This window comes from Curcuma longa, chromosome 9, assembly GCF_044706935.1.
Source record: "Curcuma longa cultivar G26 ecotype Majalengka, Jawa Barat chromosome 9, ITB_CL_G26_1.1, whole genome shotgun sequence".
In the NCBI taxonomy this organism is placed as follows: Eukaryota; Viridiplantae; Streptophyta; class Magnoliopsida; order Zingiberales; family Zingiberaceae; genus Curcuma; species Curcuma longa.
The window spans coordinates 2,166,812-2,192,330 of NC_133869.1; the positions used below are offsets into that span (position 1 = coordinate 2,166,812).

The 25,519-nt window shown below is 45.1% G+C and overlaps 1 pseudogene; it reads right to left on the reverse strand.

The window, feature by feature from the left end:
- Positions 1-1,888: 1,888 nt before the first annotated feature.
- On the reverse strand, positions 1,889-15,321 carry LOC141835069 (ATP synthase subunit beta, chloroplastic-like; annotated as a pseudogene).
- Between the last annotated feature and the right edge of the window lie 10,198 nt (positions 15,322-25,519).

Consider the following 25,519-nt stretch of genomic DNA (forward strand, 5'->3'; position numbering starts at 1 on the left):
ATTGGGAAAGATCTGACCCTGCCGGTTTTTTTCGTTATACTCGCGGATTATCAGTCTTGTCGCTTTCTCCCCCAAGAGCAGATTACAGTATATAGTTCATGGCGCCATTCAACCCTGTATATATATTGGGAAAGATCTTACCCTTGGCTTAGTTAGTTGAATCTCTTCCGGTGGCTTTTCTTTCGAGCGGAAGGCACGACTAAAAGGAGTGGTGAATGCTTTTCATGGTTTTCCTTCAGCTATTTATAATCCGCCTTATTCTTAAGCTCCGCCTCAATGGGACGAATACAAATGTTAGTAGCTCCACCAGCGTACGAGGAAACAAATAGACTCGACTGACTTGAGAGGAGATCTGTCGTAGTTTTGTAGCTTAAATAGCAACCGGCCCGGCTGAGATAGATCTTTTCTAGGAAAGAGTAAATAAAATAGTACGCGTTCGAGACTCAGTTGAAAGAGAGTGATAGGAAACAGCTGCCGGGAAGAGAATAGGCACCATAGCGAGAGGAACGAGTTCAAAAGTATTCGACGGTAGAGGGATCGCAATTATACTGGTAATAATTTAGGGTATGTAATAGCTCGCAAGTTTTGTAGTAATTATTTAGGGAGAGGAGCGAAGATAATGACGCGCGAAGACCGGAAGGGTTAGATCTTTCTACGTTTTTCATAGTAAATGGAAAGAGTAAATGGTACACCATTTACGACGTAGGTATGCCTGCCATTGTCATATTAGACCTGTTGCTAGCAGGGCCATTCACGTAATACTGTAATCTGCAGCAACAGTCGTGCCCGGAAAATAAGTACGCTCAGCCATTCACTCTCTGGAGCGAAAAGAGCTCAAATTGAAATCAATCCCTTCCAATTAGGATTAGGAAAAGGAAAGCATTCAAGCGCTTATTAAAGAGGAAATGCCTCTCGTACGGGATCATTAAACTATATCTGCCTCAAGGTATAAGATTCTTTCTATTTTATTTGTTGAAATCAACAGGAGGGAGATTGCTTTCAAGAAAGGGAGGGATCGACCGAGAATAGAATATAATCCGCGAGTGATAACGACGCGGAGAGGAAACTTCCCCTCGCAATACTTTAATTTAATTCATTCTAAGGGACGAAGGGATAGAAATAAAGGCCCGAGGCAACGACGGGTAGCGACGTCGACGTGGGATCGAGCGAATGCTAGATAGAGATCATTGTTAGAGAGAGAGAGGAAACTTCCCTTAAAAAAAAAGGGGAATTAGCAAGTTCTTTTCCCCACCTTGAGAAGATATTAATTATTCACTTTAGTTCGTTTTATTTTAAAATACTGAAATTGGTACGCTAAGAGGCTAATGAAGCACAATTGTTAGTGGAGTCTCTCATCAGTACGAGTGCTCCTTGGCCCCTGATTTCCATATAAAGAAAGGACACGACGAGGAACGAAAGTGTGAAGAGCGAATTCAAATGAATGAGCGAGAGTGACGAGTGAGTTAAGTATTTGTAGTAGACGTGAACCTACGAAAGGGTTTGCCAGAGAATTATACGTTCCTATCGTAATGCATGATTACTTAACTAGTAGGAAAGAGTCCACTCGTGTCCTAGCTCGTCTGAGAGCTAGATGAGCTTCATAAGTCTCCTCAGCTCCACTCAAATTAGCTTCAGCTATTGAAAGAGGAGGCGGATCAATGTCAGTACTTATTTCTGCTCCTAAAATGGTGATTTCATTATTACCTATTATAGCAAAAACACCCATCAGAGCCACCGTTAACCATTGGTCCTTGTTAAGGTCTTTCCTACTTCTCACCTATATCTACAGCCGTGGCAATGGGGGTTGGTGCCAATTTGCCCACTACAGATCTCTTTCTTTCACTTCTGATTCTGAATGGTCAGTACACTAGGATTATTTTGAATTTATTCAACTCCTCATAGCTTTCGCGGTAGCTTCATCGATCTTACCTTACCCACCAAATAAAAGGCTTGCTCGTGAAGACTGTCTAATTCTCCGGAAAGGATCATCCCCCTAATTCTTTCTGCAAGACCAACATATTTTATTTTCCTGGTTAGGTTCCCCAGTAAATACTTCTGCCACGAAGAAGGGTTGTGATAAGAAAGGCTCAAGCGTGCTCTGGCAAAGATCTCTTAAACGATCTTCTTCGGATAATTCGTCCAACCGCTATCGCTATAGCTATAATTAGAATGTCCTTAAGTTCTTTTCCAACCGCTATAATGAAAATGTCCTTAAGTTCTTTGTAACGTTGTGAACTTAACTCTTAAGCAGTTTCGTAATATAAATTGAATAATATAATAAAGCAATCCCTTGCCTCCTCTTCCTTACTACCAACGATTCGAGGTTCTAACATAGTTGACGTTGAATCTAAAGGATCCACTGCAGGATAACTTTGGCAGCTCATCCTCTTGATAGTACGGTAGTAGCATCTAAATGTTCAAATGTCGTGGTAGGAGCAGGGCCCTGTATATATATTTGGCAAATCGTCCGCGGGTACATAAAGTAAAGGGCTTGTATCGAAGTTATGGATCTGGTAGAAGTCATTCTTTCTTGCAAAGAACCCATTTCTGTACTAAGGGTAGGAACCCACTGCAGAAGGCATTCTCCCCAATAAGGCGGTCTGATCCCGCTTGGACGAAACGATATTGTCGATGAATAGAAGTACGTTCATTAACATCCCGGAAATATTCCGCCATGGTTAGTGCAGTCAAACCTACTCTCATACGAGCTCCCGGCGGAATTTACTATATTCTTAGGGCCATTTGACAAAAAACTAGATGCAAGATTTATTGAAGACTCCGGATTCTTTCGTAAAGATCATTTACTTCACGAGTACGTTCGCCTACTCCGCAAAAGAAAATACAGATACGCCAATTTATTTAGATTGATTTTAGGGAGCTTTGGCAATGTTGTTCATCAATTCCATGATGAGTACTGTTTTACCTACTCCCCCAAATAAAGTAGTCCTCTTTTTCCTACACGGCGATAAGGAGCTAAACACTACTTTAATTCCTCTTGAAAAGATTGTTTGTCTATAAAGGCTGGTGCGGGTCTATGAATAGGAGATGTTGTGCAAGTATCTACAGGACCTAAATTAGATTATCAAGAGCCGTTGAAAAGTTATTCGTCCGAGTCTAGCTCCTTACTATATATTTCTGGTGAAAAATGCTTATAGGAGCTCCCGTATCAATTACTTCCATTCCTCTCGTCAATCCATCCGTAGCACTCATAGCTACAGCTCTCACTCGATTATTTCAATTGTTTCACAAGGCATCATCCGATCATTCCTCGGCTGTGTGGAGGCGCGGTGAGCGGCATAGCAATCTCTTTGCCTTTGTCACGAGTGGTTGGTTGATGGCGTCCAACTCTAAGGTTAATCCTAACTGCGGCAGACTGGACTGGATAAGCTGATCTTTGAAGGGGCTCTTTCTTCGTTGTTTGTTGCGCGAAGAGTCCTGACTTACGAGTAAACTCCATAACTCTTATTTACATCACTTCAAGCAGTGTGCTGTGCAGTACTAGGCTGGATCAGTTATAACCGTTGGTAAGTCCGGTAAGTCTCAGTCGAGCAGGGATTCCGACGATAATACCAAAGCATAAGAGTTTCATTATTATTACGCGAGGAGGTAATAAGCAAGGTCCATCATTACGCGAGGAGGTAATAAGCAAGGTCTATCTCTCATGGTTCAGTGTGTGTAGAATTCTTCCTCTTGACAAGCGGGTTAGCAAGGCAACGTTTAAAACTATAACTACCCCGAATTATCCTCAAGTAAAAGGCGTCTTGGACACAATGTAGTTTTCCTCCAACGCATATACTTGGCTTTCTCAGATCCCTGGATATCTTGGAAAGAGACATGGAAGACTCTACCTAACGCGTAGGTACTGGAAAGTGCTGAAACGGTTATTACATCCTGTGCATTGCTGGGGAGGGTCTTATCTTGCATTCCCACTGATGTTACCTTTAATCAGGAAGGTCCCATCTAGCCGCTTAAAACCTTCTAACATTCTGTCCATTGATTTATCGGAAAAGACAGATAGGTGGCCGGTCAAAGTATTTGCTTGTTGTTTTGGCCCGTTGTTGGCGCGATGTGCTGGGGACCCTGTTAATGTATTCTATTCGCCCTTTATTAAATAAAGCGAAGTATTGTCACTGCGGAAAAAACCCTTGGATGGCTCTTGGGCCCTCTTCAGCCTCTCACACCATTATATGGTTGGCTGCGTACCTTCTTAACCCAAGGAGAAAGGGACCTTTTCTAAAGTATGCCCTTCTCGGCGATGATATTGTAATAAGGTAAGCTGTGGCTGAAAAGTACAGAGATCTGTTAAAACTTTCGTTTATATATAAGAATAGAAAGAAATCGATTCCGCACTGGGAGCGCTAGAGTTCGCTAAGCAATTTTGGATAGCAAGTTAACTTGACGTAAATTTCTGCCAAAGCTGTTTTAGCATCTTCGTCACTTATCGGTCTGTGTCAGTTAGCTGAAAAGTAAAGTACGGTCTTAGTAGATCGTGTCTTGTAAGGTTAGCTGGTGCTCGTTGTCTGCCAACGGGGTTTATCACTTTTGATCTCACTGAATCCATAGGGGACAGTATGCCAAAAATACGGCCGAGGGGTCGCCCTTCATTTAGTAATTTATAAGGGCATCTTTAGATGGCTCGACCATCAGTCCGAGAGAAGAGTGAATCTGTTTGGCTTTGGGCCATTCACGTAATACTGTAATCTGCTCTGGGGTTTCTCACTTTATTGAAATTAAGTTGTCCGGAAAAGTGCTTTTAAGCCGGGTTTCTAACTCCAACTTTTGGACTCTTTCCCTCATCCCTGCCCTTATGGTCGAAATATGCCTATCGGGTCTATCCGTAGAGTGAATGGAAAGAGTAAATGGCGCCTGCCCCACCCCCACCCATTGTAAGTAATACGCGACGCCTGAAATTACGGCGCTAGCAGGGCCATGAACGTAATACTGGTTTCTGCTAGAGCAGATTACAGTATTACGTGCTAGGTATTTCTTTCCCAAAGCCATTCACTCTTACGTTCGGGTACCTCAAATAAGCTCTTTAGCCCGTCTTTTGATCCTCTTGTTTCACGACTTGCCTGTTAAAAGCATATTGTATCTACTGATCTATCATGTGAACTTCCATTTCATTTCTTTCCCTCCTGAGCCCGAGTCCTATTCTTTCCCGCTCGTCTCGTCTTTGGTGACTCAACTGATCTCGGTAGTCGTAGTCTGTTCTTGGGTATGAGTTAATTCCTTAAGGTTTCACTCCTCATATTTCTTTTGGAGCTACACCTTGAGCTTGTCTTCTTTCCAGTTAGTCTTGTCATCGGGTACGCGTTCTAGGTTTAAGCCTGAAGGCTCCTATCCAACTGTGAATGGCTATATTCATATATAATTATTCATGGCTACCCAACATTCATATATCTTCTAGGCTTCCAACGTCGTGAAGAGAAAGAGAAAAGACCCTAGGAGCGTACGGCAATTCAGATAAAAGGCAGCAGGAGATGTTGATATGTGCGATTGGCAAAGTGTTCAGTTGTTCCTTACCCGCTGCTACCATTTATTGGCCCGTCCCGAATTAGGCGACTTACATAGAGAAGCATATCAGCCCCTCTCAATATAGCAATTTACTATATAGCGCCTATTCCTAATATGAACTGCCTTCCGTTCAGGTCTAGCTCCCGTGGCATCTTTTCAGATCTGAAAAAAATAAATATAAATGTCAAGTTACTATTTCTTTCTCTGAACTATATTGGTGACGAAGGTCTCTCCTAATGGTCCGCCAGCGGTTGGCTCTGACTGCGCGCGTGATTCTTAGGTGGGCTCAGGGGCACTAACCATTTGAGGCCAAGGCTTCAATAGCGTTAAGGTTCTCTGCCCCGTGTAGCTACGTTTTCAATCATGCATAGTTCTCTTTAGCGTGTAGCTTCGCCTAACTTGTCTTTTGCACTCGCTCCTTCCACGTAGTTCCTCTCGCTGTCTGGCCCCCTTTCTCTCGCTGCCGCCTGACTGACCTGACGCTCCCCTTCACTTATCTGGGTTTAGCTATCGGGAGAGATGCTTTGCTGAGATGCTTAACTCGCTAAGTCACTCATAAGAGTGCTTTCTTTATCCTTCTTCTCGATCGGTTCAACACGTAGCTATCAAGTATTCCGTTGAGTGCATCGCTGGGAAAGAATGGACCGGTAGAGGCGCCTCCTACCATTGACTCTGACTCCTTCGTTAGCGCGGCTCATTAGTCCTGTCCTTCCTTTCGCTCCTTGAACAAGAGATCAAGAATCCCCCTTCTCTTATGCGCTTGATCCCGGCCATCCCCCTCCCATGAACTCAACCTTTGCCCTTCTCTAATCTTTCCACGTACGAAACTCTCGCTCTTTCCTTTCAGTCACTCTCCTTTTCGGTCTACTACGACTGAGAGCAAGAAGCAAATAACACTGCTGAAAGTAGGTGCAGAGCGGGGAAGAAGAGGACTGAAACCTGAGGCCACGTGAGCACGCCCGCTTGGGGTTAGTACGGCTGGCACCTGCTTTGCTCGTCTTAGTGGGAGTAGCTATTCATAAGTTGACGTGGCGTCATTATCATTCGCTCCTTCTATTCTTATGGGCACCCGCTCCTTGTCCCTCGTAGACCTAGATCCGATAGCCGCTTTCCAGCTTCTTGTTTATGGTCCACGCCCTCGTCCACTTGTCCCTTTTATCCGGGGCAGACCAGCTACCTTCTTCCTATGGGAGGGAGTACTCGAATTTTATATAGTATGGCGAGTTGAAGAATTCAAGAACAGGGGGCTACTTCACGTCCTTGAAACTGCTGTCGGAAGTTTCATTGAATCTCCACTTTGGCCGTCCTCAATCTCTCGTCGGTCCAGAGCTACTATCATCTGATTCTCTCTGGGTAGCTGAGTCTGAGGTACTCATTCGTTCAAAGTAATGCAGTTCCTTAAACCGCTCGAACACGCACATTTCAAAGGGAACCTCACGAGCTGAGTCTCTGGTAGGCAATCAATGGATCTCGCTCATAGGACTTTCATTCAATAGTCTCCACGGCCGAACTCCACTCATAATCACTGGTGAGCGGGACCAGAAAAGAGAAAAAACCAAGAAAACTAGCGAGTAGAATGAAACGAGACAGCGAGCCCTCTCTCCCCTGGTCATCCTTTAAGCTAGCTTCCGGTTCCATAGTTGCACTCGCTCCTACCTTGACTAGGTATAGAGTAGATCCAGTCCTTCTTCCACCTCCTTTGCGCCACTCGAGTTCGCTCCTCGTGACAGTTGTTCTCTTCCTTTCGCCTCGTGACGGTTCTTCCACTCCTTTCGCACTTGAACAGTCTTGGGTCATTCTACTCCTTATATAGGAATTGTCACGAGCTCGAGCTCTCATAGTTCCGTCCTTGTACTCGCATACGCTTTCATAGTTCTGTCCTTACACTCGCATACGCTTTCATAGTTCTGTCCCATTCAGTTCATTCTATGTCCGAGGGAGCGAGACCCTTACTCAACCATTTCGCGAAAAGAGACTCTGATTCAATAGGTGGCAAAAGAAAGATAGATAGAGAAGAGGCTCCCCTGCCCTGCGAGTGAAACTGAGTTGGTCTATCCCCTGGGCTGCTACGCTCCACGCTAAGCTAAGCTCATTCTACTATACATAATTGAACAAGGAATCTCTCGCAAAAGACAGTATAATTGAACACACCTGATCACAAATCCTATTTCAAAGAAAGATCAATGAGAAGAACAAAAGAGCACTTATGAGATCATTGATAAAATGCACTGAAGATCTTCCATTATTGAAAGAACTCAGTCGGTGACAAGAAAGACAGAACTTGGTCACGCACTATGCTCCGATCCTCTCCCTCTTTTCGCACCATGCTCCGCTCCTCTCCCTCATTCTTCTTATCTTACATAAGAGAAGGAGCCAATTATAGAATAAGGACTGATGATACCTCTCCCTCTATCTTCTTACATTAGACGGAGACTCTTGATCTTGATGGTTGAAGGACAGATCGAAGGGAGCATATAGAAGATGGACTGATAGAAGAAGGACTGAGAAGGGGTAGAGATCCACTCATCCGACGCGGGCCTTTCTTACATGAGCTCGTCGTCGCCCCTCCTCTTTCAAATCCTAGAGACCTTTCCTCATGAGGTAAAGAAAGTAGGTCTCTGCATCTTGAGTTCTGAATGGCATATCAAAAGAACTCCTCCGGGGCTTTCAGCTTCACTCTATATCCTTTCTGCCTGCCGGGCCAAAGAACTGCTACTCCGTTGAGTGTGTGATTCAATAGCTGTGGCTTAGGGAGCTTAGAGCAGTCTGATCCAACCTCTTTACTCTTTACTGGTCGAGTGCTCTTTCTACTTGAAGTAGTTCTCGAAGGCATTGACCTCTAGAGTGTCTTACCTAGGTCTACTTCCCAGCCAATCTAATGAGTCATGGCCAGACTTGAATTCAACTGGACGGGAATTCTTTAGTGGGTTCGGGTTAGCGGACGAGGGATTAGAAAAGAACTAATATTGGAGAGCGCAATTGATACTTGAAGTCGTCGGTAATACCTCTATTATGTCCTTGCCAACTACTTGTAGGTGCGGGCTAAGCACTTGATGGTTTTCCATGCCCGTCTCATAACACGAATCAATAAATTCATTCAGGCCGAGGTTAAGATTGAGGCTAACAGGATAAGGGATAGTTGATCTGCTCCACCCACGCTACTGAGATGGATTAGATCAGCATAGAAAGAAAAGCTGCTGTAGTCTCCGCGAAGTCCTTGGTTCAAAGTCATGATTGTGCTTCTCGTATGGATTCTTATTCCTTCATAAATAAGCAGAGGTCATGAACGCAATGAAATGGAGGAGGGCTGTCCTAGGGAGAGCCGAGGTGCGAAGAAAGACTCTGAGCCAACCCAGATCCTGATCAAAGGCTTGATTCCAGGCCAGGTCACGTACTTGACTTATAAAAGAACTGAAGCTTTATGAGGGGGGGAGAGAAAGGTGGGAAGTTCGGTGCGAAAGGAGCGAATGATAATGACGCCGTAGGATAAAGTCAGAAAAGCCTTGCTCTCTATTGAAGAAGAAAGTCCAGAGTGGCGATAATATCTCGTCTCCCTACCCTTGATTCGGTCGAGCTCCTTCACGTTCCCGGGGCTAAGTCGGGTCGGAGTCCTTATTTGTCGCTCCGCATCTTCGCTCGGAGTAAAGTTTGCTCCGACTTCGCTTCCCTTCTCATCACTGCGCTGTCTTCGCTCCAACTGCTATGAGTCGAATGGCATCATCTGCTCTCTTTGGTTAGGGCCTATCAACTTGGTCTGGTCTTCTGCAGCTCATAGTTGGCTTTCTCTCTTTCGCTCCCTTTGCGTCACGTTGTTCGCACCTTCTTCGGGTCTTTTTCTGAGAGGCCGCTTCATTGGTCCATAGGCAGATCCTCCAAGGGTGGCTAAGGAGTCTCCCACTATAGATTGAGTCCCCTACACTCCTTTCTATCACTCTTCTATCTTTTAATAAAGAATTCAGAATGCGAGTGAGAATCTCTCGTGTGCGCTAACTTCTCACTTCTTTCTGTCAATTCTTGGTGCCAGCGAGATAGTATGAGAGTGATCATAATGTCTCTCGTAAGCGATTCCTATTACTATCACTCTCATCTCTTCTCTTTCTTCCTTTCTCCGTGCACCCGCTTCTTCTAGTCTTTCTGCGGAGTTCGTTCGTAGAACCTCCTCTTGAGAACCTGACATAAAGTGTAGCCGAGAATGAAACTACCTATCAAGCTTGTAATACACACATTCCTTTCTACCGTCCGGGGCATTATACCGATCGTATGGGCTTCCTTCTCTAGCTGGCAACTGAACACGACCTTCTTTCTGACTAGTCCGAACACTTCAAGAGCCCTATGACCCATACTCGGAGGAAAGCCAACCTATACTGCCTCAGCAAGGCACACCTCAAAGGCATCAAGACCAGTGGACCCTGCTCCCCCAACAAGAGACTGCCCGGCCTCCTATGCCGATCCATCCCTCGCAAGACTCCCCGTTCTGAGTCGCATAAGTGTCAGGTGCCCCGGCGCCTCCTTTTCTTTCAGTTCTTATCTCAACTCACACATAGCAGAGGAAGGACTCACTTTGGATTAAAAGAAAGGAGGAGGAAGGGGACCTCAAATGTAGTATGGACGAGGCTTGTGGAATCCCCTGCTCTTAGGAAGAATGAATCTGATAGTGTTCTAATTCTGCAACTGCATGATGTGGAGAATCCGGTCTTAGTCAGCGCCTATCTTCCTCTCCTCTTTTGAATGGACATCGACCCCTTACGGGCTTTGGAGCTCTTTGATCTTGATGCTTGAGAAGAAGGCACGGACCTGACTTTCGGAATATAGAGTGTCAGACCCTTCCGCAATTGAAGAAGAAGTAGCGGCACATGAATCAGCATTCTCTAATGATAAGATTGTTCTATATAGGTCTCTTTGCAATAAGAGGGAGTGAATGGAAGGGATAGGCTCAGTGTCCGTCGGAATCGAATGCCTCTTGTAGTAATGATTGGACATTGATCAGGAATGAGCCTCGGGACTGAGACTCTCAGGGCAATAAGCCCAAAGAAGAGTCTCTCTTTTGAAGGAATCCCCAGCGGAGCGGGTGCTAATTCATCGGACAAGGAAGATATAGTCTCAGATGCGTAGAATGCTAGGCTAGTTCCTATCGAAATCTTGTCGGCATTAGAGCTCTTTGCGGAAGACCAGTCACTGCTTTCTGATCATTTGGATGCGAGGCGAAAGAAAAATTCAATCTAAATCCACGCACTGATTCGAGGTGGAAATGTTCGGACAAATGAACGGGGCATCAGGCCTTGTCAGGAGCTGGACTCAGCGCTTTCCAGATCAATGGTCCTATCGCCGATCGTGACTTTCATTCAAAAAGAAAGAAGAGAAGAACTTGCACCCGAGGAATAAGAATGAAATTCCCCGACCGAACGCTTATCTTTGGCTGAAGAGGTCTCAGTTCATTTAACTAGGAGCTGGGATCTGAACAGAAAGAGGAACTCGACCCCGTCTCAATGCTTTTGGATATAGTGGCTAGTCAGATCTGGATAGAGCTTGCTCGCCCGGACAATCAAGATTCGGCACGCGAGGGAGAGAGTGAAGCGGTGCCCAACCGCCGACACCTTTTAATAAAAAGCCACCCGGCCCTGCGGATACGGATGCACAAATAAAGCGTCTTTTTCTGAGAAGCCTTATCATATCTTTTCTAGCTTGCCTTGCCCCTTGATACACTGAGCTCCTAGTGGTGCCTTCTTAGTTGATAGCGCCCCCTACTGAGTAGTTTCTACTGCCTTTCTTACAACGATTGAGAAGTTATTTAATCACGGAGTCGGTTAAGACCTCTCATTCTAGCAACTATCAGTTTGAAGTGCCCCTAATATAGTGGGATTTGCATAATCTAATGGATAGAAGAGTCTAGTTCCTGTGCTGGCTCAGTAGAAGAAGAAGGAGCTGGCTCAGCGTCAATTGAATAAGTGTTCTCTAAGGTATGTTTTTTCTATACGAAAAGAAAGATAAGGCGCAACTAGAGCCATAAGGAGTTCTACTCTCTACGTATTGGTTCGAGCGTCTCACTCTCATCTGCGGCCCCTGCCCTCTTACTAGCGGCTCACCTCTTTGTTGAAAAGCTCTTGAAGCCAGACGCCCAGAGCCCTCCCGGGGGCCGACCAAGCCTGATACATTCCGGGACAGAATCCCGTGCCACGCCTACTCAAAGAGCCGTCCTCCTGTCTCTTATGACTATTCACTACTAGTAAGAAAGGCAACTCAGAGGGCTTTCTAACATCAAGGAAAGGAGTCGGCTACCTTCTCCGACTGTTGAACAATCTCTCCCTTATTCCTCTAGCTGCGAGTTCATGGTAGAGTTCGTGAGCCAATTCATAAGTCTCGGCCGGGTAGGAAAGAGCTTTCCATGGTTGAAGGAGCGAACGCCCCACTAGTAAATTACGCAAAAGAAAGTATAGGACATGGGCATTGCTTAATGCGATCCGGATCTCCCGCGAGCATGGAATAGCACACCCTTACGAGTTATACGTGATAGAAGGCTGATCTTTCTGTAGGGTATAGGTAGGCCTACTCCTCATTAGGACTCGGCTCGGCAGATCCATATCTCTCTCTTATCTATAAGAAAAGACAGCGGGGCAAGAGCGTGCATGAATTATAAAGAGTTGCTTACTAGAGGTCACATCCTCATCCGTAAGAGCTGGGATTGTAGGATTTTTCAGCTGAGGGGAATTTATTATAGTATGGCCTGTACGCGTGCCGAATAGTTCGAGGGCCTTCTTTACTATAGCTCGGACTTGGGAACAGAATCCAAGACAGAAAGCGTAGCGCTCTCGCGGATCTGGTTCACCCGGGGCCTCCTTTCCTTATGAGAGATTCAGTTCTATAAAGAAAAGACTCTAGATTCAGTTCTATAAATATAAAGAAAAGACTCGCCTCCAATTGTGTATCAGTGCTAGCCCCCCTTGAAGCTAAATCCAGCTAAAGAACATGCCACTTGCTCATGCTAGTCGGACTGGGAGAATTGAAGGGGAAGGGCCTCAATAAGTCTCTCGCGTAGCACCTTCTGACGCTCCGAACTGCTGGCTTATTCCCCGGGCTAGTTCCCGCTAGGTCTGATGCCGGGCACCCATCTGCTAGGGGAGAAGGAGAATTTCTAGGAATCTTTCCTTTATGAAGAGAAGAACCGAAAGTAGTCTTCGATCGCTTACTAATAAGATTGGTCCGAGCTTATATCTAAGTCACTTCTGTCCAAGTCACTTCTCGTCTCACTTCCCCTTTTGTGAGTCTTCGATGTCTTTCTTTCTATGGTCCATCCTGGGTGATAAACCCGAGCTCTTCCCTTCTACTTTGATTAGTATGGAGCAAAGGAAGGTATAGCGTAGCCTCTCTCTCTTGCTCACAGCCTTGCGCGCACTCCTGACTACTAAGGACTACTGGAAATGAAAGAAGCGGATCTAAGCAAGGAATTCAACCCCAGACAGGAATCGGGCTAAGAACCTTATTCCATCCTGGATTGGGTGGGCTCAAAAAAAAGCAGGAATGGGTCAGCGGCGGCGAGGAACTTATCCGATCGAGGAGGGGCTGAACTTGACTTGTAGACTTTCTCCCCACACATCCTTCTGACTTGAATGAAGGGTCAGGGATCGTACGTGTATCTATAACCTGAACTTGGAGATTCCCCCGAGAACCTGATCCAATCAAGGTTAAAAGCAAAGGCAGAACTTCCGGTAGAGCCAACCTTTCAAGGGAAGAGGCCCGCCTCGTACGAGAGCAGTAGTTCTTTCTGACGATTCTCGAGAGCGCGTCAGCGTCGTTTTCTCGCACCTTGACTCTACCAGGCAAGGGCAAGACTTTGATTCCGCCCTAATATAGTTAAATTCCGGAAAGAAGGTAGAAAGAGCTTCTCAGACAGGGTAGAGTCATTTGCTTGAGTTCATGGGCTGAAGGGAGTCCATCCGGGAGACTACTCTGCTTTCTTCAAAGAAGATATAGGACTGTAGCTGAGACATCTACTAGGGTCACTCTGGACATTCTTCCTATTATGAGGGTGGGGAAGCAACTATCGCACTAAAGAGCTTCATCTCACTCTTCAGGCTAGCTAGGTAGGCACTCTTCCCTTGCCCAGTCATAAGGCAGAAGCGTGGAATCAAGAAACTCCTTCTAACTCTAACTATAAGTACGAGATCAAACTCTCTAGAAGGAGTCCCCGAGGCACGGAGTGGAGCCCTCTCACCCGGGTTAGTTAGGCAAGAGTCCGCCTTCCGTGCCCTAACTACTGAAGACGCTTCCACGAACTATTCTACTCCTAATCGGATGCAGCAGCAGTTCATTATAAGATAGAAGTACTCAACTCATATCATTTAGAAGCGGGTGACCTTAACTTTAAAACGAGATTTATATTTATTTTAGGGCGGCCCTCCCTATCTTTCCTCTGCACATATCATGGCGTCACGGGCAGTTCTCGCTCCTCCGGCTTCGCTCCTATATAAATAATTATGATGATGGAGCGAACACAGCCTCCGTAGATCTGCAGCTACCATGACTGCTGATGGCTTCCTGCTCTCATTCCAGCTTCTTTGACTCTTCGACTTCGCATATCAAGAAGTATTGATTTTTACCTAATATAAAAGTCAATTTTCGATTTGGAAATATAGTCAATTGGTCGCCCACCGCTTGACTTTGAACGATATAGGACCTCCTTCTCAGCCTAGCCACCTGCACCCACCTTCGAAAAGGATGCGACGCCAGCTTATGCATTTATATTTATTTTAGGCAGACGAAAGAAGCAGAGGCCTAAAATCAATCTCAATTCTACGCTATGCGAAATATATGCCTAGCGCAGTGAAAAATTAGAATCGTGTGGGTCGGCTACCAGCGGGAGGGTAAAGACTAGTGGAGCATGGAGCAGAGGACAAGTTTGAATTTGAATAGGGAATTTATTATAGTATGGTAAAATCAATTGAGAATGACTTCGGCATATAGAGAGAGCGACTACGCAAATGACTTTAGGGGAAAAAATACATCGCCCGGTTACTCAAATCCATTCTCTCACCAACCCCCAAGCTGATTTGGCTAAACAAAGGACTTGGTGATTAGTAGCTGGTTCAACAAGAGCAATCTTATCTTATTGGCTTGCTTATTCAACTCGTTTGAGTAAACCCCGTCTTTTTGTCCTAAATGCCTCTTCCCGTTAGCGCAATAGGCTGCTCGATTTGCCATCTCAAACAACCTCTAATAAAAAGGTCTGAATGTTTGGAGTCATATTTTAGGAAACGCGGAATGGAGGAGTAATTCAAATGTTATATAGATACGGGAGAAGATTAAACCTCTCTTGGCGTGATTTGAATTAGACCATCTCTCTATCTAGGGAAAGAGTCCCGCCTTCGATGCTTAACTTAATAAGTACCGAATCCAAGTAGAATCCTAAATTCTATACATCATAAAGACGAAAAAGACCCTTTGCCACTTCCTTTTTTCGTAGCTTAAAAGGCGTCCCTTTCTATTATTTGGATATGCCCTTCCTTATTTACGCAAATAAAGCCGCCGGAATGCTAGACTCTACCAAGTAAAGCAACTCCAACTGTCACTGCAACTGGCTCGCAAACTATTCCTGCTTAGGGATACAACCTATGGCAACTCCCAATGGCTGACTTACTCCAGCATTGCCTTCAACTTCCTTGAAAGACTCCTTCTTCTTCCTTTCGTGCTTGCTTGCTTGCAACCGTTGGGAGAAAGCTTCAAGCCACCAGCTATATCTCCCAAGCCAGCAGTATCTCCGTCCCAGCCTTTACGAGCTCCTCTCTTGGAAGCTTGGTGGCAAGGGCCCGCCATCCGACTTACAGCCGTCAAGCCGTCTCGTCCGTAGTGCGCATATCTTCGGAAGGTGCCCCGCTAACTCATATGGAAAGGGATATTTCTATCTTAACTTCCTCCAGTCATCCAGTTCGACCCCCATAGGCAGGACTCTAGTCAGAGAAGAGGTTTCTAGGCACAAAGCTACTCCAGGAAAGAGTCGACCCCAGGGATTTCGGACATCACTTTATGCTAAAAAAAACCAGATCCTTCAGTGGATCTTGAATTGAGTTTGAGTTAAAGGAGATGCCTGACTTCTTTCTGAGTTATTGAGTTAGAAGAGAGACAGGAGACGAGAGCAGATTCATTCATATGAGTTGTTCTTGTTTGAGTTGCTTGACCCGACGGAAGGGATCTGTAGCGAGCCCTCGGCGATTGAGAGGATAGCCCTCTTGGATATTGAGTACCTTTCATCCGCCCCTAGGGACCAGTAATCTACCCGAAGTAGAATAAAAGTCTATTCAAGCCTATCTTTTTCTATCCCGTATTCTGTCATCGTCGCTTATACCGGCATTTCCCTATCTCTTCTCGGATACTAGTTCTTTTCTCCGAGGCCCGATAGCACCGGTAAGTACCGTGCGTGTCTCCCGGGGCATTCACTATTCCTATTTTAAGGGTTTAGTCTCCCCCCGAGTGTTTTCCGCCTTCTTTTAGCTCCAATCAAAGACTTTTTTTTTCTCAAGTCAGTGGCCGGGACCTTACATACAGCAACCAGGAGTGGATTTAAATCCTCAGCCATATGGACGATCAGAGTCTTGTGTGGAGAGCACCCTGGATGGCTCCATGCGATGTGATATACAGATGTGGCAAAACCTAAAGGTTCCTTTACTCGGGCTGTGGGGAGCCATTAGCTATGCACCTGCAATGGTTAGGAGGCAGATTGGATACTATTAAGACTTCATCCGATCCGCAGCGGTTATTCTATCTTCTTCTCTCTTTAAGATATAAAATTTTTTGACTCTCATAGGAGACCCTGGGGAAGGTATCGAGACTGGGTATGGAAGGCGAAGAAGGTAATTCCGTGTTGGCTTGTCCCGGCTAACTCAGTATATCCGTGGGTTCGGCCTTGAAAGATAAAGGCGAACAGGGATAGGAATTCTCCAAGTTGGTACGGTTCTCGAAAAAGAAAAATGGTTTAGCATGGTTCGTTCACATGGGGTTTTTATAAAGAAAAACGTTGTTCCCCGAAGTCTTTCTTGTTGGTAGAAAAGAATGTCGTGGAAGACCCTTGGGTAGGATATCTCATTCCCCTCGATTAGGTCATTTCTTCCTTTTCAAAGTGAGATGAGATCTATAGGGTGACTTTTGGATCAATATTTCGTTAAAGGTGGATGGGGCTCAATAGTCTCAGTAAACCTCAATATGGAATAGGGCAAGTTTCGGGACACAGGGCTCTCGCCTTCGCTTCGGGTCCTTTTTAGTTTAGGCGCTAATTCTTCTCTTGATCCTGAACGGGAACGGATAAGATAATAGCGGCAGTGGATGGAAGGAGGGTCAGACTCTACGTTTTGGAATTACGATATGATCAAAAATACTAAGTCCTACAGAGCCTGGGGTGCTTGCCCCGTTGCGTTGATTTAATTTAATGGGGTGGGGGGCGCAGAGATTGGAACTATCTACGCAAACCCCTTGAGTCTTGCCAGGATTATAAAAGAGAAACTTTGTATGGAAAAACGCCAAGAAAGATTCTTGCGACTTCCATTTACAAAGACCATGAGGGCCTAGAATTAAAGCGAGTCATTGCTACTTGATGGGGTTGCCTCCAAAGATGTGCTTCTAGTAGGAATGCTATACATAAAAAACCAAATCACAATGGGTCGAAGCCCTCCTTTCCCTTCCCCTTTGTATTTTCTCGAGAGGGGGGCTTAAGGGACTCTGAAAAGAAAGGTCAGGCTAAGGCAAGCAGTAGCATCCCGCCAGTTCTTCTTGTGACAGAAAATCTATCATATATAAGATAAGAAAGGGCTTGTTCACGAATGCCCTATTTTAGGAATCATTGGACTAAAGGAAGAGACCAATGTTGGAGACAGATCAGAACCCTTACTCAGGCGCTTTCGAGCCTTCTGTTCTAAGCGCCCATTCGTGCTATTGGTCGTAGGCCAACAAAACTCGAGTGAATGGATTGGGGAAAGCCAAGTTTTCTTTGTATCAACCCCGGGGCTGTTGAAAGGTCGAACTCGCTGAAAAAAGTTCCGTTTTTAGGTTGCTTCTGAGGTCCCGTGGTGGAAGGCAAGGGTCATAACATGAGGGTGACAAGGATTCTGTGAGTGGACAAATGCCTCTATCCGAGACCAAGAAAGAACCCGACTTAGAAGAAGTTTAAAAGGCAGGATATTTCGGTTTTGTTCCACGCTTTCGTGCAATCACTAAAAACCCGGTCTCCTTATGCTGTAACAAGTGTTGGAGCGAAGGCGAAGGAATTTTCCAAGTTCTTCTCTATCTGACTACCAAGCAGTTTCTTATGCAACAGGTGCTTAGCTTATACTTACTTATAGTAAGCGCTATATTGATCTCTTTCTAGCAGTCTCAATGAAGTAGTCCCTTATTAGGCTCTCAGTGTAAACCTAGTGAGAATTGGACGGTATATCAACAAGCCTATATAATAAATAGTTGTATCACGCCCGATGGTTTGACTGAAGATTGAAGATCCTTCATTTCCACAACTCGAATTCAGCGCCCTCCGGAGATTGATTCCCCATGTCTGTTCTCCTTGCTAGAGCTAGGGGCCTTTTCCGCGGGGATAGGATCTAGCTTGATTCTATGTATACCGTAACGTTGCTCTCTAGATTCCACGATATCTTATTAGTCCGCTCCATGAGGCGTAACAAAATGAATGTGATAAAGAAAAGTTTTCCTGTCTTCACTCCCTTTAGCTGACCATTAGCTACATCTGGGGCCCCAATCGTGTGACATCATTACCTGGCATTTCTCTCTAGTCACATAGCTTCAAATCAAAGGAATTCGAATGAAACTAACTTTTTCATTCAGAACTCACAGGGCCCTTCACGTACTGGGCTCTCCTTGACAGTCGAGTGCCTTTCGCCCCAAAGCCTAGCGGCTCAGCTCTTTCAGACCCCAGCACCAGTCGCTCAAGCACCAGGTCGAACTTAATATATAGTAGGGGTGTACTACTGGTATTTCTCTTCGGCTTTGGGCCAAATATAATAAGTTCCGCTATCGCTCGAGATCTTAGAGAACCTTCCCTTTACGTAATAGGGCATTCTCCTATTCCCATGAACCCTATCTACGAGTAACTAGTAATATAATATAGGGATGTCGGGTTCTTCCGGAAAGCCTGATGTCAGTTTCAAAAAAAATTGTTGCATAATGGTTAACTCACTAAAGATAAAGAAGAAAGAGAGAGGAGGAACGGTCAGTAGGCGTCAGTGAAGTTAATCCGGCTAAAATTCTTTCAAATGGGAAAAAGCCATCATGCAATGCCTGATTAACAAAAGAGAGAATGGAGTGACTTACTACATCCCAGTTTCTTTGAAAAAATAATGGCTGCATTCCGCCCGGTTCACGAGTTTAGCAATAGAGAAGATCGTGAGTTCATGCTTTCTCGGATCCCGGAAAGCAGGAATAGAGGAGGCACAGGCCTGCCATTAGAATAAAGCAAAGGCAATTAGGTCATGAAGGGCAAAAGCCAATGATAAACTTACTTCCTAAGGTGGAAGGGCCGGAGAGAATTACTCAGTTTCGCCCTATCAGCCTTTGTTCGGTCCCCGTTAAAATTATTTGTAAAGTGTCGGTTGATAGACTGAGGCCTTTGTTGGTGCGTATGATCTGAGATCCGATGCGAACTGATTTCACTGTCCGAATCAAGGTTCAACGGAAAGAGACCGCTTTCGCGGGAAGGATGAAAAGAGCACAAGATTGTGCATTAAGATAAAAGCATTTTACCCTACAATCGGCTTGCTTGATTGGAGGGTTGATGATAGATCGAAGAAAGAAGAGCTTAGCCAAGAATAGGTCGAAACGATGTCAAAGAACCCGAGCGAGCTAAGAGAGAAAGAGGTCACTCACAGAGGAGTTCCATTCGTTCTTACGGCTAACGTGTATAAATAGGTCCCTAAGGAACCCCCGAAAGGGCTGCCGTCCGATGGCGCCTTTAAGTAGTGCTTTTGTCACAAGCCGGGGCCTGAACTCATTGGACTGACCTTTCGAGCTATTAGATGGATAAATATAGATAGTTGCAGACAACTATCTATATTACGATATTTCCGATTCTCCCTTCTCTGTCCCAAAGTCAAGTTGAAGTAGAGAATCTCAGTTCTGTTCTAGTGACAGCCTTTAGACTATCAATTCCTTCCTTTCGCCTAATCAAGGATATAAGGTGGCATCTCACCGAATAAAAAAGATAAGGTTTATCCCTCCTCACTGAGACAGTCTTGGACCTGGACCATTTCACGCTCGGGGCGTAGATAAGGTTCTGAAGGAAAGGCCGGCTTCGGGCAACTAGGTGAGTTGGAAGCAGAGCCAGCAGCAGTAGATGGATGAGGGCAAGTTGTTTGCCAGCTCATTAAGCTGGAAACCGCCTGATGAAAGAATTGTGTTGACTTTGGGGCGGCTAACCACTACAAAGACAGCAACTACCGTACTACCCATTGCTATTGGGATTGAAAACTATAAATTACCTCCTATTTCAAACCTTTTCACTGAAAGAAAATATTGAAAATCAGAGGTCTTCCCTTGCGGTAGAAATGGAATAGATGGTGGATCCTTTCTCTTTCTAAAGCCCACCGTAACGCCCTTGCTTTCCTTTCTTTCAGAACCTCTGTCGGTTTCTGTGGAGGAAGGACTACTTTTGAAAGCCCAACCTCTAAATGGCCATGGTTTGATGATAGGATGCAATTCTGCCGCTGGCGCTCTTTGGATAGGGCCATGCCTTTGACAAGCTTTGCATCCCTTGGCGTATCTAATGCAATCTTTCAAGATGGTTGGCCAATAGCATTCGTGTCTTCGGATCAGCCATCTCATCTTTATGCCTGATTGATGTGCCCCGCGGATACCTTCGTGTACTAAAGACATCAGCTGGTAATACTCGTCAGGGCCTACACATCGGAGAAGAAGACCATCCTGACCCTTCCTATATAACACCCCTTCTAGTACGGTATAATGAACTGCCGTGCTCCTAATTCTCCTTTCCGCCTTTTCTTTCAGAACCTGCAGATACCTGATTATAGGGTACCTCCAGTCGGAGTCAGTTCCACCGTGCAGGCAGAAAACAATTCCCCGCGGAATTTATATTTACGGACAGAAGGGTGAATTTTCTTCTCAATTGTCACCACCTTCCTGACCAAGCCATCAGGTAGTTGTACTCCAGCTGCTATCTGTGCAAGATGATTTGCTTCCTCGTTCTTGTCCCTAGGGATATGCTGAACAGAAACGTCATCAAACTCGTCTAGTAACTGGACGGCCATAGCAAAGTATGGTGACAAGGCCAAACTAGTACATTTGTACTCGCCACAAATCTGTCTGAGCACAAGTTGGGAATCCCCAATAATCATGACGGTGGAAACTCTTAAGTCTGCCAAGATTTCCAGGCCAATGATTAGTGCTTCATACTCTGCCTGGTTGTTTGTGCATTCGAAGTCAAGTTGAAAGGACATCTCAGTCCTGATTCCGCTGGGAGATTCAATGATTATGCCTGCCCCGGCGGATTCCGCCGTACTAGACCCATCGAAGTCAAGAGTCCAGGGAGTTAGTTGTATGGCCGTAACCTCGAGGCCATTATCCTCTTCCGGTCCGATTTCAACGCACGGGTGTTCGGCCAGACCCCTCCCGGGAGAGAGCGGAGCAGATAACCGGTAGTAGGGCGCGTCGGCGACACCGAAGATGACTCCTCTGGTAGCAAGATTTAATCTTTTGCAATATAAATTTTAATAAATCATTACTAACAAAAAATTATTAATGCTATTAATTATCTTTTATTCTTGTTTCGCAGGGATGAGTTCTCGTTCAGACGCTCTACGCCGTTCGACCTTTTCGAAGAAGCGTTTGTTGGATTTTGATGTTGAAGCAGAAGAGGAAATTGGTCAAAAATTGGTAGGAATTTTTTTCTCTCTGGGAATGAAAGAGACAGCAATTACATAACTCTAGGTGTAGCAACTCTTAATGCATCTGAAATCAACAAATCCATGATGCCATCAGGAGGTTTATTAAGAAGACGTAATCCTAAAGGCAAATGTTTAGAGTTGGAGGCGAGCCAATCGGCACAAGTGTTGGCCTCACCTCACGATGGACGTGAGAAAGAGAACAATTCCACTCCCTCTGAAGTAGCATTCCAATAGCTCGTACCAGTGAGATACCTGTCTCATTAGTCTGCATAAAGTGTATAACTTGCTGCAATGCTTTCACCGAGTCTGATTCCAGTAATACTGTTCGAAAGCCCAGGTTCCAACACACCAGTAATCCATGATATATTGCCCAGAGCTCTGCTAACAACACTGAGGTTGAACCAATATTAAGCATAAACCCATGTAACCACAGTCCACTTTCATCTCTAATAAGACCCCCTGCAGAAGCAATATCATCACAAGCAGTAACACTTCCATCTACATTAATTTTAACAGTAGAGCTAACTGGTTTGGACCATCCCACAATATCATATCAACATAACGCATTCTTGCCTGCAAAGAATTATGAACATCCCAGATTTCTTTGCTTTGGCTTTGCCAAGAATCAACTGTCTTGTCTGGGATATAGCAGGAACATCCATATTATGCAAATGGCAATTTCGCCAAAACCAGAGAAGCCAAAGTGTAACAGCAAAAATGACATTCCAAGGGACTCTATGCTGCTGTTTGCTTAACTTCAAGTTCGAGAGTGCCCAGGAAACTAGATCACCAGATAGAAAATTGCGAGGCATCCTGCCTTCAACTAGATTTTGCCACACACACAAGACAAGAAAACCTGCAATCTCGCAAAGCATGTAATTCATCCTCCTCTCTCTGGTTACATCTAAAACAGAGCACAACAGACATTATATGTCTTTTTTTTCTAGCCATTTCCAAGTTGGAGGAGTACCATGAAGAAGACGCCAGAGAAATATGCGAATTTTGTTGGGGCAATGCAACTGCCAAATAGTATTCCATCTCGATTTATCTCCATGATCAGCAGCTAGTTGAATTCTATAAGCAGTGCTAGTCGAGAAAGATCTCGATGGAGAAGGAAGTCAGCAAATTGTATCATCCTCTAAAGAAGATTCATCAATCCAGACAGCCGCAATAAGCTTAAATATGTCATCATCTAACTGATAAGTTAGAGCAGACCAGTTCCAACCATTTCCAACCCAATAGAAAATATTGACGGCTGACATCCATTAAATAAAATAACGATTGGGAACTTCTGAAGCGAAAGGTACCGTCCCGCTACGGGTTCTTCTTTGTTTGAAATGAGTTAAAAAGGGGTCGGCTACAATTATCACATCACCCGATTGAGTGGTAGGCAGAGTACGGAGCTACATCAACTACCAAAACATTCGATTCCGAGGCATCTGATGAAGGGAAAAGCCTATTCTATTGAGCTTCCTGTCAATCGAAGTAGATCACTCTTCACCTAAGAAAAAAGATTCACAGCAAGAAGTAGAGTACTTTGTGAGTAGCTACCACCTATAGTTAGAGTACACACGAAATTGAATAGAAAAGATATCATGGGAGCCGAATTCAACTCTCCTATGAAATTCCTTAAAGCCAAAAGGTAAGCCCTTCCAATAAAGATGTCTTCAAGCTAAGGGAACACCCCTTCCCTTAAACGCTACTTAGACGGCGCTTTCTTTTAGAATGATGATCCAGCAAGTGACCTCTTGCATGGAAATTCCGGGAATTCAACTTTGAGATGGGGAATGGACCCTACGGCCATCAATGCGTGTTGGCTAGGTCGGCCTAGCACGGCGTCATATTGCGAAGGAGCGTTGATCACTTCTCCCGACCCCGGCGTATGCGGAGATGTATATCAAGGCTTTGGTCGGTCACTTGACGAAGACTTTTTATTTATATGTTTAACAGATGATCTTGAATATAGCATTCAATCCTCTCGGGTAGTATGGTATGATCTTTCCAGAGAATATCGTAAGTAAGAGTGAACATTAGTTCCTTTCTTCTTATTAAAGGGATCCATGTTCTCTTTGATATCTTTCCCTCGACCCGTTAGGTTCGAACTGACATAGGTGAATCGGACCAACACCTATAAACCACCAACAAGGAGTCGCTTTAGTTACGCAGTTCGGTTAGCAGGCAGGCCGCCTTCCTACATCTGCGGGCCCACCGGTTTAAAGAGTCCTCTGTCCGGACTCCCCCTAGACCTCTGTCAGGCCTAGGGAACTTCTCTAAGCTCGAGAGCTCCTGTCTCCTCACTTAAAGCGTAACCGGCTCACCTCTACCCGGAAACAAACCAAGCCCTTCCCTTCTTCTTTCATCATTAAGTTTCACCCGCCTTCTTAGCCTTTTCCTCATCGTTAAGGGGAATCGAAGGGACAGGGCTTTTCCCCTTCTTCATAATGATTGGTTCCAGGCGCACTCCCTGAAACCAATCCGTCTCGCATGCCAGTCCGTCTGTCTCTATGTCTTGGGCACACGAATCATCCTCATCACTAAGCTCAACTTCTCCCTAAGGAGAAGTGGTGGCATCGGGGGGAGTGAATCTTGTCCCGGTTGTATCCCCATTGGTGTATCGCTTAGTCGTAGAAGGTGAACCGCTTTCTTTTTTTTAAATTTTTCTATCTTTCCAATCAATCGGCTAAGCATTCTAAGTGGCCGAAGTTGTAGGGTCCTTCTTTTTTGAGGTAGTTTCCCTCCCGACACTGATTTTGCTTTCTTCACTAAACGCGGGTATGCTGTTGCAGGGCGAATGCCCATTGCCGATGCTTTTCTGGTAAGGGGAAAGAGCTTGAAAACTGACTTTCTTTGCCTGCCCCAGCGGCCCCTGCCCAAGATCCCATATCTACCAGTCTACGGGATTGGGCTTGACTTGACCTTTAGAAAATAGATCTGCTCATAGGAATGAAGGTGCTATACTTTGAAAACCGATCAACAACTACCAAGATTGCATCATACTCCCCCACTCGTGGTAGACTAGTGATGAAGTCCAATGAAAGACTTTCCCATGGACGGCTTGGGACTGGCAACGGCACTAGGAGACCAGCAGTTTTCTGCCTGTCTACTTTGTCTTGTTGACAAATTAGGCATGTTTGGGTATAAGCCCTGACATCATCTTCCATTTGAGGCCAGTAGTAGTTCTGTGTCACAAGGGCCAGTGTTCGCTGCCAACCTGGATGTCCGGCCCACAACGTGTCATGACATTCCTGCAGTAATGTCTTCCGAAAATTTCCTGTCTTTGGGACATAGATAGACCCGTTCTTTCTTTGTGAGGAGCAGATCATCTTCTATCCAGAACTCTCTCGTCTTCCCCTCCTTGACAAGGTTCATAATAGCTACTGCTTGGGGATCTTTTGCTAAATTATCCCTGATCTGGTCTTTTAGTGAAGTTTTCATCATGGAATTGGATAAGTGAGCCAAATACTTCAATGCCGCCAAGTCTGACTTCCTGCTTAAGGCATCCGCCACTCGATTCGTCTTTCCAGGCTTATATTCTAGATTAAAGTCAAACTCTGCCAGATGTTCTTGCCATCGAGCTTGTCTGGGATTTAGCTTTGGTTGTGTGAGAGAAGGATCACTTCGACCGGGCCTGAATCACCACTCGCTCCACCTGAACCAGTATGCTTCATAATACTGACCCAATCTCGATTTTGAAGTCAAGACATCACAACTAAAGCGGCCTGCCCGAAAGCCTTTTGCCGAGCGGAAATGTCTTATTTCACTGAAAGGCTTTGCAAACACATACTTTCTCAAGGGAATGAGCGAGAGAGGGTAAAATGCTTTTAGTAAGGATTTGGATGCGAAAGGAAATCTCTTTGAATCTAACTCGAAATATCATTGTTGAAGAAAGATCTCGAGCGAAGCGAGGTTCTCTAAGATCTCGACCGCTAGGGTAAAATATATGATATAGCTGTCTATTACTTTGTGGATTTATGTTTGTGATGAATGATAAATTGTGTGTATGAATCCATGAGGGTAGGAATTGATTATGTATTGAGGAATCATTAGACCGTACACCGGGGCGCTTCGTGACAGGGAGAATGCCTTGAACCGGGTGAGTTTCCGAGTGGTTTCTTAAT